The sequence below is a fragment of the Antechinus flavipes genome, chromosome 2, assembly GCF_016432865.1.
Source record: "Antechinus flavipes isolate AdamAnt ecotype Samford, QLD, Australia chromosome 2, AdamAnt_v2, whole genome shotgun sequence".
Lineage (NCBI taxonomy): Eukaryota > Metazoa > Chordata > Mammalia > Dasyuromorphia > Dasyuridae > Antechinus > Antechinus flavipes.
This window is the reverse complement of record NC_067399.1, coordinates 451,686,514-451,703,141: the sequence shown is the minus strand read 5'-3', so window position 1 is coordinate 451,703,141 and position 16,628 is coordinate 451,686,514.

Below are 16,628 nucleotides of genomic sequence, written 5' to 3'. Positions count from 1 at the left end.
GCTACAGTTTTGACCTGAGCTGATATGTCCTTTTTAGGTAGCCTAGTGACTCTCTACTACTATCCATCACCATATTGATACTAAATTTAGTGTGGTCACTGGATTGACTTTTTGGCCTTTTTGTTGCTTTGAACTCCTAAATTCAAGCCCTACTAAAATTCCAAATTCTCATGCTCAAGCAATCCACCAGTATCCTCCCCAGGAGCAGATACCACAGGTATACTCCACACCCAGGAAATTTCTAAGTCTTTGCTGATTACTTATTATTTGCCTGGTCCAGTGTCCAGTCCCCAGAAAGAAGGGAGCAAGAGAAGTAGTAAATGATATCTTTGATCACAGTGAATTCATAGTTCACTTAAGAAGACTATTAGGTTCACTTAAGTAGACTGTTAGGAAGATTCATACATCAGAAACAGAATTAGGATAATGCAGAATCAAATGCTAGACTTAAAGCAATGGAGAGTTAAAGTAGGCAAAAGATAGCAAATGTTTTGAGCCTTAGAAAAGAGAGATGATCGATATGATGTAGTTAGGGAAGATTTTCTACAATACACAAGATTTGTTAGGGGTAGGATTTTGACAGAGAATAGTGGAAAGGCAATAAAGATGTGGAAGGAGAAGCCAGCATGAATAAAGGCATAGAGGTAAAACTCAATTATTTGCAAGCATTGGTTAAGTACTAATTATGTCAGGAAGTATGCTAAGCGTTGGGGATACAAAGGCAAAGAACAGATTTCTTGTCCTTAGGGACCCTACATTTTATTGGACCTTGGGTGTTCAGAGGATGGTGAGGATCCTCTTACCAGCATAGAACAGGGAGCTGTTTATAGGGGAGTAGGAGTAAAAAAAGTTGATTAGTTAGAGTGAGCCAAAGTTATGTAAGTACTTGGATTGGAAGAACAGAGGAATTTGGACTTAATTTGGGATGAAGTGATAATAAAGATATTAGTCATAATAGTAACTTCATTAAAAAGATGAAAATGATGTAGCAATGATGATAATAACAACTCACATGTGTGTAGCACTATGAGGTTTGCAAAGCGCTTTACATACATTATGTTCTTTGATACAACAACCCTGTTTTTATTTAATTTTTAAAATTTTTACCATTTAATTTATATATTCAATTTGTTTATTTATATTTTTATTTCACAAATGGGGAAACAGATTCGGAGAGGTTAAGTTGGGAAATCTTGTTAGTTCTTGAATGGAAGACTATTAGGTTAACCTTCAGAGGGAACATTTTCCTGAGGACTTTCTCAAAGACAAAGTTGAATATAAAACAAAAAGAGAACTAAGTTTAGAACCAGGAAGCCTGGATTCAAATCCCCACTCATACTTCTTGGTTGTGTGAACCTGGGCAAATCATTTAATCCTATTGAGCCTCAGATGCTCCTAAGGTACTTTGCATTGCTTAACTCACAGACTAATAGTGAGGAAAGTGGCTTGTAAATCTTAAAGACTCTAGAAATGGCCAACGAACCAGTATAAGCTCAGGATCTGCTTATAGACCCTGCCCTTCCTAACCAGTCTCCCATAACTTGGGGCTCAGGCTCCCTCAAGAAGATGAAAGGGTTTGTGTTTCTGTCCCATCATAGCAGCCCATAAAAGGGATGGGGTAACTTCCTTCATCACTGAGGAAGTCCTCACTCCACCTCAAACTTCCCTTTTACTTAAAAGAATAATAAAAAAAAAAATTAATGAACTAGCTCCCCTAGAATGGAGGCCTACTGCCCCCAGTGGGGTCAGGACTTCCCCACTTCATTTCCCACAACTGACTCACAGTGATCCTGACAGTCACTTCTTCCCATCCTCCCCTGAAGCCACTGGTGGAATAAGCTGATTCTCAGCCTAGTGAAAGAAGCAGCAAGCATGGAACTTCCCCTCAGGCTGGTAGAGGGCCATATCAGCTGCTAAATTGTGAAGTTGGTGAAGTTTATTCTCAATTCATTGCCTCCTAGATTTCCCAGCACTAAAAAGAATTTTCTCCTTCAAGTCCCCAAGGCCCTCTGTCTTCTCACTCACCCTCCCTCACTGCAGCTTATCAGACCTGCTGACCAGCTAGAGCCAAGAATCTGTGAAAGCTCAAGGTGATTCCTGGATCAGAAGAGTTATCTTGTAGAAGAATGAGACTTGTTCTGCTTGGACCCAGAGGATAAAAAGAGATCCACTGGGTGCAACCTACAGAGAGGCAAATTTCATCTCAACATAAAGAAAAACAAGTTCCTACCAATAAGAACTGTAAAGTGGAATGGTGCTGATGTATATAAAATATCTTTATAAGATAGTGAGTCCTTTTTTGGAGGAACTCAAGCACAAATTAAACGACTACTTGTTATAAAAGGGATTCCTGCTCAGACAGGGGGTCATTTAAGAAGTTCTCTGAAGTCCCCTCTAAATCTGGGACTATTGTTAGAGACTAATTTGGAAACAGATACCTATTGCCTCGTCCATGATTTTTTGTTGAGAGAGGAAGGGTTTTTCCTTCTGTTTAAGGTAGAGATGGTAAAGAAAGTAAAAGCGATCTTCCTGGAGCTCCTGATTTAACATAACCAGAGGGGAAGAAAGAGGATGGAATGAATAAATATTTATTAAGCCCTTACTGATTCAGGTAATGAGCTATGCACTTTACAAATATTATCTTAGGTGAGATAATTATTTATTACTTAGGTGAGATAATAGCACAGTGCCTGGAACATTCTGGTGTTTAATAAATGCTGGTTGACTTGACTTGATCTTGTCACCAAATCAAGCTGCCCCTGCCTAGGGGTATGGAGCTCATGCACAGCAGGGTCCAGTAGAAAGATCAGATGGGCATATAGAGGGGGTGAGTGGAAACTATGTTAACTTACTCATTGAATTACAGGACCTTAGAAGCCAGTTCCCTCATTTAATACCTGAAGAAATGGAGGGCCAAAAACGTTCACAGGACTAATAATAGCAGAACCAGGATTTGAAACCAAATTCAATGCTCTTTCCACTACTCCAGACTTGGTTGTTATTTAGACTCTGTGAGGCCCTATTTCCTTGGCAAACACACTGGAGTTATTTGCATTTCCATTTCCTTCTCCAGGTCTTTTGATAGATGATGAAACTGAGACAAACAGGTGAAGTGACTTGCCTAGGGTCATACAATTAGTAAATTTTTGAGACCATATTTGAACCAGGAAGCTGGGTCTTCTTGACTTAAGGTGTTGGGTTCTCTCCACCGCACCACCTAGCTTCACAGCAACAACAGACACGGTTCCGGCTTATTACCTACCTACATAGAGGGATGGGCAGAGGGAGGGGCAGGTTATAAAGGGGAAGTTATCTTCTACCTGAGGAGAAATGACTCTGTGGTTAAGTAATCTCAGGCAGTCTATCCTGCCTGGAATCCTATAAAAGATAGATATGGTTAGAAGTGTGAGGGAAGAGTTCCCTGAGGCATCTAGTCATCAGGGAAGGCTTTGAATTGGACCTTCAAGGATGGAGGCTATCTGCTCCAGATGAAAGCAAAGAAAAGTGAGGGACATTCATTTCTTTTTCTAAGTTCCTGGTCAAGAAGAAAGAATACTAGCCTGGGTTCAAAACCTTGATATACTGCTTACTTGTGATGTAGGAATCTAGATTTTGGGTGGGGAGGCACTTGGGATTAAGTGACTTGCCCAGGGTCACACAGCTAGCATTACTTAGCTGAATTCACATATGAACTCAAGTCCTCCGGAATCCAATGTCAATGCTCTATCCACTGCACTATCTAGCTGCTCCTACTATATGACTTAGGGCTAGCCCCTTAACTTCAGGGCAAGTCACTTCACTCTGCCTTAGTTTCCTCATCTATCAAATGAGCTGAAGAAGAAAATGGTAAACCACTCCAGTATTTTTGTCCAAGAAAACCCCAAATGGGGTCATGAAGAGTCGAACTTGACTGTACATGTATTTTGGTTGAAAAAGGATAGCATTTATGCTATTTTATAATGTAAAGAAAGTTGATGTAACCAAAAAGGCATCATCAACCTCATAATAAGGCTTCCTGAAATTATCAAAGGCAGCGCGGAGCAGAGGAAAGCATGCTGGCTTTGTGGTCCAGGGGTCTGTCTTCATACAGGCTCTCCTACTTATTACCTGTTGCACTTTGGAGAGCTGCCCCACCTTTCAGGGCCTCAGTTCCCCCGTGAGGGGGTGGGACTAGATGATCTTAGCTTCTTTCCAGCTCCAAATCTATGACTTATGAGCTTGGGCTGGTCATTTTGTAAAGCAAGCACTAGACCATTCTGAAACGGAAGCCTTTGAACTTTGGTAGAATTTACCTGGAATTTGGACTCAACTGGCATGGTCCACTTTGGGGCCACAAGGAGGCATAAGAGAAAGTATTTAGTGAAAGTTGATATTCATGAGGACAATCTTTCCCTAACAGGAATGCGCCCAAATCCTGTTTGTATAGAATAATGTGAAGTCAGAACTTGTTGTTAATTCATCCATCCTATTTCCAATCTAGTTAAGGTCTTTAAAGATATTCACAATAACCTTTGAGATATTGATTAGCACAGCTTTAAAGGGTGTGGGACCAGGTCTGTCAGGTGCAGACCTTCCCTCCTTTTGCACCTGAGAAACTCCCAAAGCTCTATTTCCCCTTACAAATATGCTTATGATGAAGATCTTTGCTAAATTCTTTTCAAATCCAAGCCCATTGGGAGGTACTCTCTCTCCCTAGCGGTACCTTCCCTTCAATGACGCCTTTCTCCTTACTCTGGCTAACTCTGATTAGTCTGCTAAACTCCTCTATGGATTTAACCTACCAATCAATGGCATGCTTAGGTCTCATGGCATATTCCTTTAATGGATTCTTCCAGCCCTTTCCTTTCTAACTATATGCTCTCTCAACTATATTTCATATTTGTCACAACGGGTGCCTATTTTCTCTCTTATTTTTTCTGTAAATTCTTCTCCTAATTAAACCTTCCTTTTGGCAAAGAGAATAGCCGTTGTGAATTTGCCACATGTTTATTTCAAAGTAGTATTGCTATCTCAGCCTCATCGATGTTGTTTTTATGTTGAGGATGATCTCAGAAATAGGGCAAAACTATCTTTTGACATCCTCACCCCACCCACGTTTTTCAGTAGGGACCAATTTCTTCACCACTCACACTAGCTCATTTCTGACAATAATTTGGGCTGGGTAAGTCCCAGCGGCCCTCCCTTTGCTTTCTGGGCCCAGAGCACCAGCCCAGGCAGTCTCTTCCTTTCCTCTCCCCAAGCCTTTGGGGCTTCCCCTCCCCCAATAGTGCTGAACTCGACAGTCCTAGGCAATGAGGAAGTCCAGTGGGCACTTCCTCTTTTCGGAAGGGAGCAACCTGAAAGTTGTGTAACTGAACCGTTCCTGGTTCCCCTCCCCACCACTGGCCATCCCCTAGGGGGACAGGCCACCAGCTGGAGGAGTCCATGCAGCTGGGAGAGAAAAACAACTTTACATTATACCCTTTTCTTTCTCTACACTTCCTCCTTCATTTCCCTCCCTTCCATCCCATCAGTCTCATAGGTGACATTTAAGATAGAGGTTAATTGAATAAAAACAAAGGGCTGGAAAGCTTCCATGATCACCCATCTCTGCCTTTTGATTTGAGGTTTATAAATTTGTTTTTTGGTTTTTTTAATAATAACTAGGGGGCAGCTAAGTAGCCCAGTGGATAGAGCTCCAGCCCTGAAGTCAGGAAGACCTGAGTTCAAATTTGATCTCAGACATTTAACACTTTCTAGCTATGTGATCCTGAGCAAGTTGCCTCAACAATAACAAAAAGATAACTTTAAAAAATATAATTTATTTCCTTTGTGATTCTATATCTTTTAATTTTATTTCCTCAAAAATATCCTGAGAGGGGTAGTTAGTTGGTTTAGTGGATAGAGCACCAGCCCTGAAGTCAGAAGGACCTGAGTTCAGATTATGACCTCAGACACTTAACACTTCCTGGCTGTGTGACCCTGGACAAATCACTTAACCCCAACTGCCTCAGCAAAAAAAAAAAAAATCCTGAGAAAGGCTTCATTAGACTGTCAAAGGAATCCATAACATGGCTAATAATAAACAGCAGCTACATTTATATAGTGCTTACTTATGTACCAGGTACTATGAACACCACTTTATTATCTCATTTGAACCTCAATCCTTTGAGATAGGTGCTGTTATTATCCACACTTTACAGATGAGGAAACTGAAGCAAAGAGAAATTGTGATTCATGTAAGATATTGCAACTAGTAAGAATCCGAGGTTAAACTCGAACTCACCTGGTACTCTGTCCACTGCACCATGGAACTGCTCAAAAAAAAAGGTTAAGAACATCTGTTTTATATCCTTCAAGACTAAGCTCAATGTTGCTTCCTCCACAAAGCTTTTCCTGATTCTACCCAGCTAAAAATAATTCCTACCTCATATTATTATATTCTTCTCCATTCTTCTCCTATGCAATTATACCTGAATACTTTGATGGGTCCATGATCTCACTGTGTTGAGAATCATTCTATTGGTACAGAATGAAACCCACCCACACCCTTTTATCCTTTCAGATTCTTGTTTGTACCCTTCCAGAAACACTCAATAAGATCTGCCTAATATACTAAAGGCCTTTCTTTTGACCAGTTAATATTTTGTAGTTTCCAGAGTAGATTCTCCCACTCTTATCTATTGCCTGGGGCCACACAGGCAGGATTGGAACCCTAGCCTTCTGACACCAGAGCCAGTATATTTTATAGGCAGGCAATATGACCCATTTCTTTCTGGGGTCACATATGTCTTCATTACTTTATACAAATTGTCATTGATAATGTACCAGCCACCATCCATCTCTCTATTGTGTTGGGGGTGGGAGGAGAGGTCACAATTTTATTATTTTTTAATTAAAGCTTTTTTATTTTCAATAGATAGATAGATAATTTTCAACATTCACCCTTGCAAAACCTTATATTCCAAATTTTTTTCTCCCTCCCTTTCTCCCTACCCCCTTCTCTAAATGGCAAACAATCTAATATATGTTAAACTTGTGCAGTTCTTCTATACATATTTCCACAATTATCATGCTACACAAGAAAAAATCAGAAAAAAAGAAAAATGAGAAAGAAAACAAAATGTAAGCAAACAACAAAAGAGTAAAAATACTATGTTGTGATTTACACTCAGTCCCCATAGTCCTCTCTGGGTGCAGATGCCTCTCTTCATCACAAGACTATTGGAACTGGATTAAATCAGGAGGTCACAATTTTAATTGTTCTGAGTATTAAAGTTCAGCATCAGAAAGAGCATCACAAAGAGAATGTTGGTATTAAAGAGATAGCTCTTGTGGCAATTATCAGCTTGGGATCATTGAAAATGATATCCAGTTTCCCAAACAATCTAGCCCACTCTGTTTTCATTCAGTTTCAAACGATTCATTTTACACAACTTTCATTTTCTACTTCATGTTAATATGACATATGACTTTCTGCTTCAAGCTACTATATTATATAAGTGCCTAAAAGTATATATTTATACATATACATATATTTGTCTTATCATTCATACTAGTTGTTAATGCCTTGAAGAAAGGAATTGTGACTTTTTCATTTTCATATCTTCTTTGGTGTTTAAGATTCATGAACTAATCAATAAGTATGTATTAGAGTGTTTTTTGCATCATGTGTTCTGCTAGTCCTGAAGATATAACAATTCAAGAGCAGTTCCTGTCCTCAAGGAGTTTATGATCTAATATGGTTCATAAGGCATGTGTACAAATAGATTAATATGAAGTGGGTATGAAGGCTCAAAAGCAGGGCAAATAACACATATAAAAATAAATTTATACAAAAGAAATAAAAGGTATTGGGGAAAAGGGGAATAGAACACTAGCAGCCAGAGGATCAGGCTTCAGAGTAGAAGGTGTCACTTGAGTGCAATTTTGAAGGAAATTAAGAATTCTAAGTGATGGTGGGAAGGGATGTTTAATACACTCCAAGCATGTAACAGTTAGAGATGACAATGAAGTGCTACACAAGACAGAGCAGAGGGAAGACTAGTTTGGTTAGACCATAGAGCATAAGTAGGGGAGTGATGTAATAATGAGATATAATAATGCATTTCCAAGTCAGAGAGACATAAATCTAGATAGGATGGATAGGATATGGGAGCAGCAGAAGAAATAGATAGAGGAGTTTGGAGTCTGGTTATAGAGGAATTTTAATGTCAAACTTGTACTTTATCTCCTAGTCAATGGTTAGGTTTTGGGTTAGTCTGATTTATGGTCACATATGTCAGATTAATTAATGTGACAAAAATAGGAAAATGTTGGATGTTGGAAGGGATATGGGACACTAATGCACTTTTAGTGGAGTTGTGAACTGATCCAATCATTCTTGAGAACAATTTGGAACTATTCCCAAAGAGTTATAAAACTGTATGTACCCTTTGAACCAACAATACCAGTGTTAGGTTTATATCCCAAAAACATCCAAAAAAGGGGAAAAGACCTATTTTATGAAATATTTATAGCAGCTCTTTTTGTTGTTGGCTAAGAATTGGAAATCAAAGGAATGTCCATCAATTGGGAAATGGCCAAACAAGCTATAGTGTATGATTGTAATGGAATATTATTGTGCTATAAGAAATGACAAGCAGAATGATTTTAAGAAAAACCTAAGTTACATGAACTGATGCATAATGAAGTGAACAGACCCAAGAGAATGCTTTATACAACAACAACAATATTCATTGTTTAATGAAGAATTATGAATGACTTTACTATTCTCAGCAATACAGTGATTCAAGACAACTTCAAAGGACTAATGATGAAGCATACTATACTGTCTCCAGAGAAAGAAGTGATATTGTTTGAATATAGAAAAAATGCTACTTTTCACTTTTTTCATTTTTTAATTCAAGCCTTCTTGTACAAAATGACTAATGTGGCAATGTTCATATATGTGCACATGTAAAATATAGTGTCTAATGTACATGTAATATACATGTATAATTTATATTTGATTGTTTATTGTCTCAGAAAGGGGAAGGGGAAGGAGGGATAAAATTTGAAATTCAAAGCTTTAAATAAAAATGTTAAAAATTGAAAAAAAAAGATTTGAGTTAGGTCAGAGTTGAAAGAGAGTTCTGCTAGATTGTCTATTTCTGGAGCAGACAGTGTTGCTTAATAAGCCAGTCTTTGTTCATATACATCCTAAAAGGCTCTTTCTCTTCCTTTTTTACCTATCTACATTCTTCCATCTTCCAAGACCCAACTCTAGCCTTGCCTCATTCATGAAGACTTTCTGATTTGTGTGGACCCAAAGAGCTCTCTATCTTATGAATTTCTATATCTCTGACTTGACCATGAAGCACAGGTTCCATGTAATTGATAGAATTTTGCTTTTTTTGCAAATCCCTTTGCTTCCCTGAGACAATTTGTTCAAACTTCCCCATTCTGATAAAAGGAGAAGGGGAAATACAATCAAAAGGTGTAATCATTAATCACCAAAGGAACTCTATCAACTTCTGTGTGTGACTAACTTACTCATGATTAATATATTCAAAGGTGCCTGGGATGTAATTACCTTAGGTCAGTGTGGGTTGAAAGGGTTTTAGTAATTTTTGTTCTCCTGAGTATAAAAAACCCCAACCTCATTCCCATCATTCAGGAATCACTCAGGTCAGGCTGCACACCTAGGATATCTGGAACACTTATAGATGGAGCTCAGGTATGTTGTGAATCAGGGCAAAAAGATCTCAGCATGATAGTTTCTCAGGGATAGAAGAGATGTTATTGATTATCAAGTCAAACTGCCTTATTTTATAGACTAAAAAAGGTAAGACTCATAGAGGGGAACAACTTATCCAAAATCACACAGCTAGTAAGTGTCTGACAGGACACTTTCTGGCAGGATCTTTCTAACTCCAAGTCCAATACTCTGTTTATTGCTCCATTGTCATAATGCCTTATTATATTATCAATATATTATAACTCATATAGGTTCCTGTGTCTTTCTTCTTTAAATCGAAATCTAGATCATCATATACTCCAAAAAAACTATGAGTTTCTCAAGGAAAGATACTGGACATCTTTCTGTCTTCTATGAAACCTAGCACAGGTATGGACATGGAATATCTACTTAGTAGAGGAGGAGCAACAATGTACTGGAATAAAAATAAGATTAGGAGTCAAAAGATCTGGATTCTAGTCTTGCCTCTGTCCCTCCCTGTGTGAATTCAAGTATATAAGTTTTCTAAGACTCAGTTTCCCCATCTGTAACATAGAAATAAAAACACTGGTTTGACCTCTCACAAGGTATTGTTTTGAGGAAAGAGTTTCACAGACTTTAAAGTGCTATAGAAATATAAACCATTGCTATAATATCATCATTCACATTCCTAGGAATTATATAATCAGGACTCAGCAGTAATATAAATAGTTAAGAATTATGGGAATTAGAGAGAGTATTGTGGGACATGGTGATCAGAGAAGGTCTCCCAGAGAAATGAGATGTGAATTGAGCCTTGAAGGATGAAAATATTTTAAACAAAGATGAGGTCAAGAGTTAGGGGGAGGAGAAGAGAGGATTAAAATGCAAAGCAGGCCCAGGGAGCAGTGAGGAACTGGCTGAGCAAGGGAGAAGCTTTATGGAGTTTTCAGAATATGAGAAGTCTAAATCTAGTTTGCATTTCAACATCAATCCTGCTCAGAAAAGTCTGACCACCAGGCAAGTTTCCAAATCACACAAGTTAAATGATCCATTCAATAGCTTGGGATCTGTAGCTGTTTTCCAGCCTCTCTCAGAATCTGAGGAGGGAGTTCAATGGTGGTAGATATGAATGAATTCAACTGAGAGAGAAGTGCAATTATGTAATTTTATTAAGCTGGAAAGAATAAGGAAAAAGAAATATGTAGTTACAATCACTCAACCAATAAACTTTTTTTATTTTTTAAGGAATTTATTTTTAACATTTATATTTTAAAATTTTGAATTCTAAATTCTCCCTCGTTCTATCTGCTCCCCCACTGATTCAAAAGACAAGGGCTATGATACATAAGATATGTATGAAGTTATGCAAAACACTTCCATATTAGCCATATTACAAGAAAAATATAGTGAAAATGCCTACTGTGTGCCAAGCACTGTGCTAAGCACCAGGGATACAAAAAGCAGCACAAGACAGTCTCTGTCCTCAAGGAGCTTATAATGTAAAAGGGGAGACAGCAAGCAAACAAATGTATACAAACAAGTTATATTCAAGATAAATAAGAAATAATTAACAGAGGGAAGGTCTTGTGATTAAGAGAAGTTGGGATAAGAGTTCCTATAGAAGATAGGATTTTGGCTGGAACTTAAAAGGAGACTGCAGTAATATAAACTAAAAGAATCCTAAAACAAACCCAGGAAGATAAGGAAATGTACTTTGCTTGAAGAGGTGAAAAACTATTGCTTGCTAAAGACTGAATTTCTGGATTAATTGATTTTATATAATTGTTTTTCTTTTTTCATGTTTGCTCAGCATGTGGTGGAAGTATATTTGCAAATAACTTTAATGTAAAAACAAAAACTATTTTAAAAAATTGTTAAGGGAAGAAATGTTCAATTCATACATCACAGGGTGTACAGCTGAAGATGGTTAACACCAGAGGCAGAGAAGATCATAAACAAGTTGACCAAAGGACTCCCATGGGGTATCATGTTCTCCTTTTACACAGGGCTATGGGTTCTAATTTCCGTTCTGCCTCTGACTTGCTGTGTGACCTTGGGCAGATAGCTCCAGCCATTCTGAAGTTCACCAGTCTCTCCTCAGGATATATATGCTAAAACAGTAAAAAGCAACTTGCATTTCAGTCATAATATTTTAGAACTAAAAGGAACCTTATTTAGAGAGCTTATCTAGTTGGTACTGGAAATCACACTGGACTTGGGATTCAGTGCACACACACACATGATCTCCCACTGCATCCAGAGCCATCTCCGGTCACCCTGATCTATACCTTGCCATTGGACCCAGATAGCTACAGGAGAAAATGAGACTGGTAACTTTGCACAGCCCTCCTTCACTTAAATCCAACTCACTTGCAAGTGACGACATCCCCTTCCCGATGCCATAGCTCTCTTAGAGAACGATGGACAAATGATGAACAAACACATAAGTGTACATCCAAACATACATAGCCAACTCTACCCTGATACTTCTTAGTTGCAGACAATTCATTTTCCCCTCTCCATGAGTCCTATAAGAGGGGAGGCAATAATAGACACACAGAGCACACCCAATTCAAAGGAAAAAAATGTCTTTGAAAGTGTACAAATGTGACTTGGGAGTATTATTCAACCTTCTCATTTTAAAAGAAAAAGGAGGGGAAGGAAGAGAAGAAGAAAGAAGAGAAAAAGGAGAAGGAGGAGAAGGAAGGAGAAGATTCCTGAAGTGGGGAACCAGTTTGGCTGAGGTCCCACAGGGAAAGGGGGGTTGGTGGCAATGCCAGAACTCACTCCTGTCTCCATTGATCTTTCTGCTTCACATTCTGCTAATAGAGTTTTCCCATCTGTCATCTTACCAAAATCTTATCTTAGTTCTATGCCGGAAGCACAACAAGTTGTTGTGGCTGTTGTTTAATACCTGCATATTATAGGGGAGGGAAAGTAAGTCTCAGAGGGGAGTAGTGAACTTTTCTAAGGTTACACTGAAAATTAGCAACCATTATCTGGTCTTCATCCCAGGTCTCCTGCCTGTCAATCCAAAGCAAGATAATCCTAACAGTTCATAGGGAATGTCTTGTGATGTGATGGCAGGAATATCTGGCAAATCAAAAGAAGCAAAGGCACTTTATGCCATAATAAGTGTATCTTCCCTTGTCCTTCCTCTCCTGGATAATCTACCTGGATAATCAATAGGAATTCAAGGGAATGTAAAATATTGAATGCAAATGCTATTGGAAATATGAAAATAATTTTTCTAAAGAGCTGGCAGCAACCCTGCTATAGAGTACAATCAATCTTCTGGGGCCTGTTTTTAACAGGAGGGACTGCAAATGAAAATGAAGGAGGCAGGAGCCAAGAACACTAATCCCTAAACATTGGCCTGAAAGATGGAGATCATGTAGGTCAACCCCTGAATTGTATAAGAGTGAATACATGGCAGGTGGCACATGAAAGAGCCTAGCCCTAGAGCCAGGAAATCATGAATGCAAATATGATTTCAACCATTTATTAGTCATGTGACTCTGAGCAAGTCAATTAGTCCTATTTACCTCAGTTTCCTCACCTATAAAATGAGCTGAAGAAGGAAACGACAAACCACTCCAGTATCTTTGCCAAGAAAATCTCACATGTGTCCACAAGGAGTCAGATGTGACTGAATGATTTAACAACAAGAACATGATATCTTTAGACAATTGGATTTGGTGTCCTTTCTTTTCTTTTTTTCTCCTTCTCTCTATCCTTCCTTTCCTCTTTCTTTCCTTCCTCCCTCCCTCCTTTCTTTCTTTATCTCTTTTCTTCCTCTCTTCTTTCTTTCCTATCTTTCTTTCCTTTCTCCCTGCTTCCTTTTTTCTTTCTATTTTTCTTTTTTCTTCCTTCCTTTCTTTCCTTCCCCTCCTTTCTTTCTTTCTTCTTTTCTTCCCTCTATCCCTCCTTTCTTCATCTTTTTCCTTCTTTTCTTCCTCCCTCTCTCCTTTCTTTCTTTCTCTTTTTCCCTCCCTCCTTCCTTCTTTTTTCCTTTCTTTCCCTTCAATCTCTTTCCTCTCTTTTTTCTTTTTGTCTTCCTTCTTTCCTTTCTTTCATTCCTCCCTTCTTAATCAGATCAAGTGTCTTCACAGCTCCTATTGAGTATTCTTTGAACACTTCTATCCACAGGAATTCTTCTTCTGACCCAACTTTGAGCACCTATGGTATTGACTTGTACACCACATATACAGTTCTTTGAATCTCTACTGTTAACAATGTATGTTCTATATCTAATCTCTTATCTTGTTATCTATTCCAAGCATGTATACTCACCTTGATTCAACAAAGAAGCTGTAAGCTCCCTAAAGATAAGAAATTTCTGTATGTCTGTACATATATTTTTATATACATATATATACATATACACACACACACACATATGTGAGTATATTTATGTGTGCATACAGGGAATATGCATGTATTGTGTGTTTGTGTGTATTTATGTAGGTGTGCAAGTTGTATATACCTGCTTGTCTGTGTTTATGTGTAGGTTTGTGTACATTTGAGTATACCTATGTAGGTATACATACCTATCTGCCTGTATGTGTATTTGTGCATATTTGTAATTATACCTGTGTGTGCACATGGATGTGTTTTTGTGCACTGTGCATCTATGTGAATGGGCCTCATGTGCATGCAAAGGTATATTTACCAATATGTTTGTCTGAACACATATGAGGATACAATCACATATGGTACACATATGAGGTGTATGCATTCATGTGTGTCTGTCTGTCTGCCTGTCCACTAATGGGCTCAGTGCTTTGCCAGGCATAAAGAAATGCAAAGGAATTAATTTTTTAAAATGAAATTCCAATATCAATTTGCTTTTTTCTGGGATATGAATTTAAGACAATTATTTCAGGATGTGCCCTAGTTAAGGAATAAAGAGGTCTATACTCAGAATATCAGAGTTGTGAGTCAGCTTAGAACACTGGATATTAATGCTCCAAGAGACCATATAACATACAACATGGTATGTTAGAACTGGAAGGGATCCTTTAGAACACAATGTTAGAGTTTAGATTGACATTAGAATATGGCATATGCGAGTTGATAGAAGGTTTGTCCAAACTCAGACAGCAAATTAGTGTCTAAGTTGGACAACCCCAAATCTTCTGCCTCCCAATTCAAAGTTTTAAGTGAACAAATTAATTAATCCTAACATCTCCTAGTGAACACCTTGTGGGGTGACAGCAGTAGTATCTAGCAAAGCAGAAAGAGCCTCAAGTAACAGTAATTGTGGCTTCCCTCTCCCCCTCTTCCTACCCAAGAACATCAGAGTTCAAAGACAACTTAGGTCTTAGAACTTGGAATATCATAGCTAGAAAGAACCTTAGAAATTACCTTTCTAGATTTCTTCCTTTAGTTACATACTTTTAATATTTTTCTTTGCATTTGATTACCCAAAGACCTGTTCAGCTCCTATAGTTCCTTACTTCTAACATGGGGAAATATAATATATCAATATGAAAAAAAAAAGGTAGTTCACTGTCAGGAACTCCCTGTTACTGGATGTGTTTACACAGAGGCTCTGTTTAGAGATATTGTAGAGGAAATGACTAGAAGGATTTCTCTAAGGTTCATCTAAACTCTTAGGTTTTATGGATTTCTTACAAAATTTGAACACTACATTCCAGATGTTTAATTCTAGCCCTCATATTTTAGAAAGGACATTGACAGCTTGGAGAAGCAATTTCTCAGTAGATGGGAGGAAAGGGGCAGAGGGAAGAGAGAGGAGAGAGAAAGAGAGACAGACAGACACAGGCAGAGGCAGAGACAAAGAGAGCTATTGAGGAGAGATAAAAAGTCAGAAAGAGACAGAGAGGGGAGAAATAAAGAGAAAGAGGAAAGAGAAACAGAGAAAGAGAGGAGGAGGAAGAAGAGGAAGAGGAAAAGAAAGAGGAGGTGGTGGAGGAGGAGGTGAGGAGGAGGAGGAGGAGGAGGAGGAGGAGGAGGAGAGGAGGAGGAGGAGGAGAGAGAGAGAGAGAGAGAGAGAGAGTGAGTTAGTTACTTGTGTGACTTTGGACAAGTCACTTACATTCTTAGAGCCCCCAGATAACTCTCTAAGACTATACATTGCAGAGCAAGTATCTATCTCTATTGATTAAAAAAAGAAGAAGAAGAAGTTCCTCTTTGGGAATTCCCTGCATTATTGAAATCGCAAGACTAGACAGGAAAAAAAAAAAAAAAAGACAACTGAGAGCATGTCCAAAGGAAGGCGGCTAGAACAAGAAAGGATTTGGGTCAGTTCTAAGTCTTTGGAAATTATTTTTTCTTCTATTTATTCTACCCTCTCCCAAGTAACTATTGATCTCATACTGCCCTTGATATTCAGCTCTGTGTAACCTTGCAAAGGAATTTCAACTGTCCAGCTCTAATATTCTATTTCTACAGTCCTCTAACGTGGAGAGAGGATTGGTCTAGAAAAAAATAGGAAACTCATGAAGTAATCGAGCTTCTGTTACTGTGGATAGAAATAATGATTGAATTCTTGTTCCTCCTTTCCCCAGTGTTAGATTAAGAACTAGAAGTGACAGGGGAGATCATATGGTCCAACTCTCACAGTTTTACAAGTGAAGAAACTGAGACCCAGAGAGGGAAAAATGATTCTCCTGTGGTCACACAAGTATTGAGTGGCAGAGCCGAGAAGTGAATTCCTATCGTCTTCTGACTGTTAAATCCAGGGCTCTTCACAGGACGCCATTTCTTTGAACCGAACCCCACAAACAGGTTCCCCTAGAGGATCATAAACAGATCACCATTTGTTGGGAATCTCTCAAAAGAAATAAACCTAGCAATCGAATGGTGAAAAACCACACAGGTGACAGCTTGATCTCCGTCTCTCAGAAAACCTCTGAGCTGTCCTGACGTTGCCATCAATAGCCCCAAATGTCAAAGCGAATGTTCTCGCGTTAGAGACCTTTGC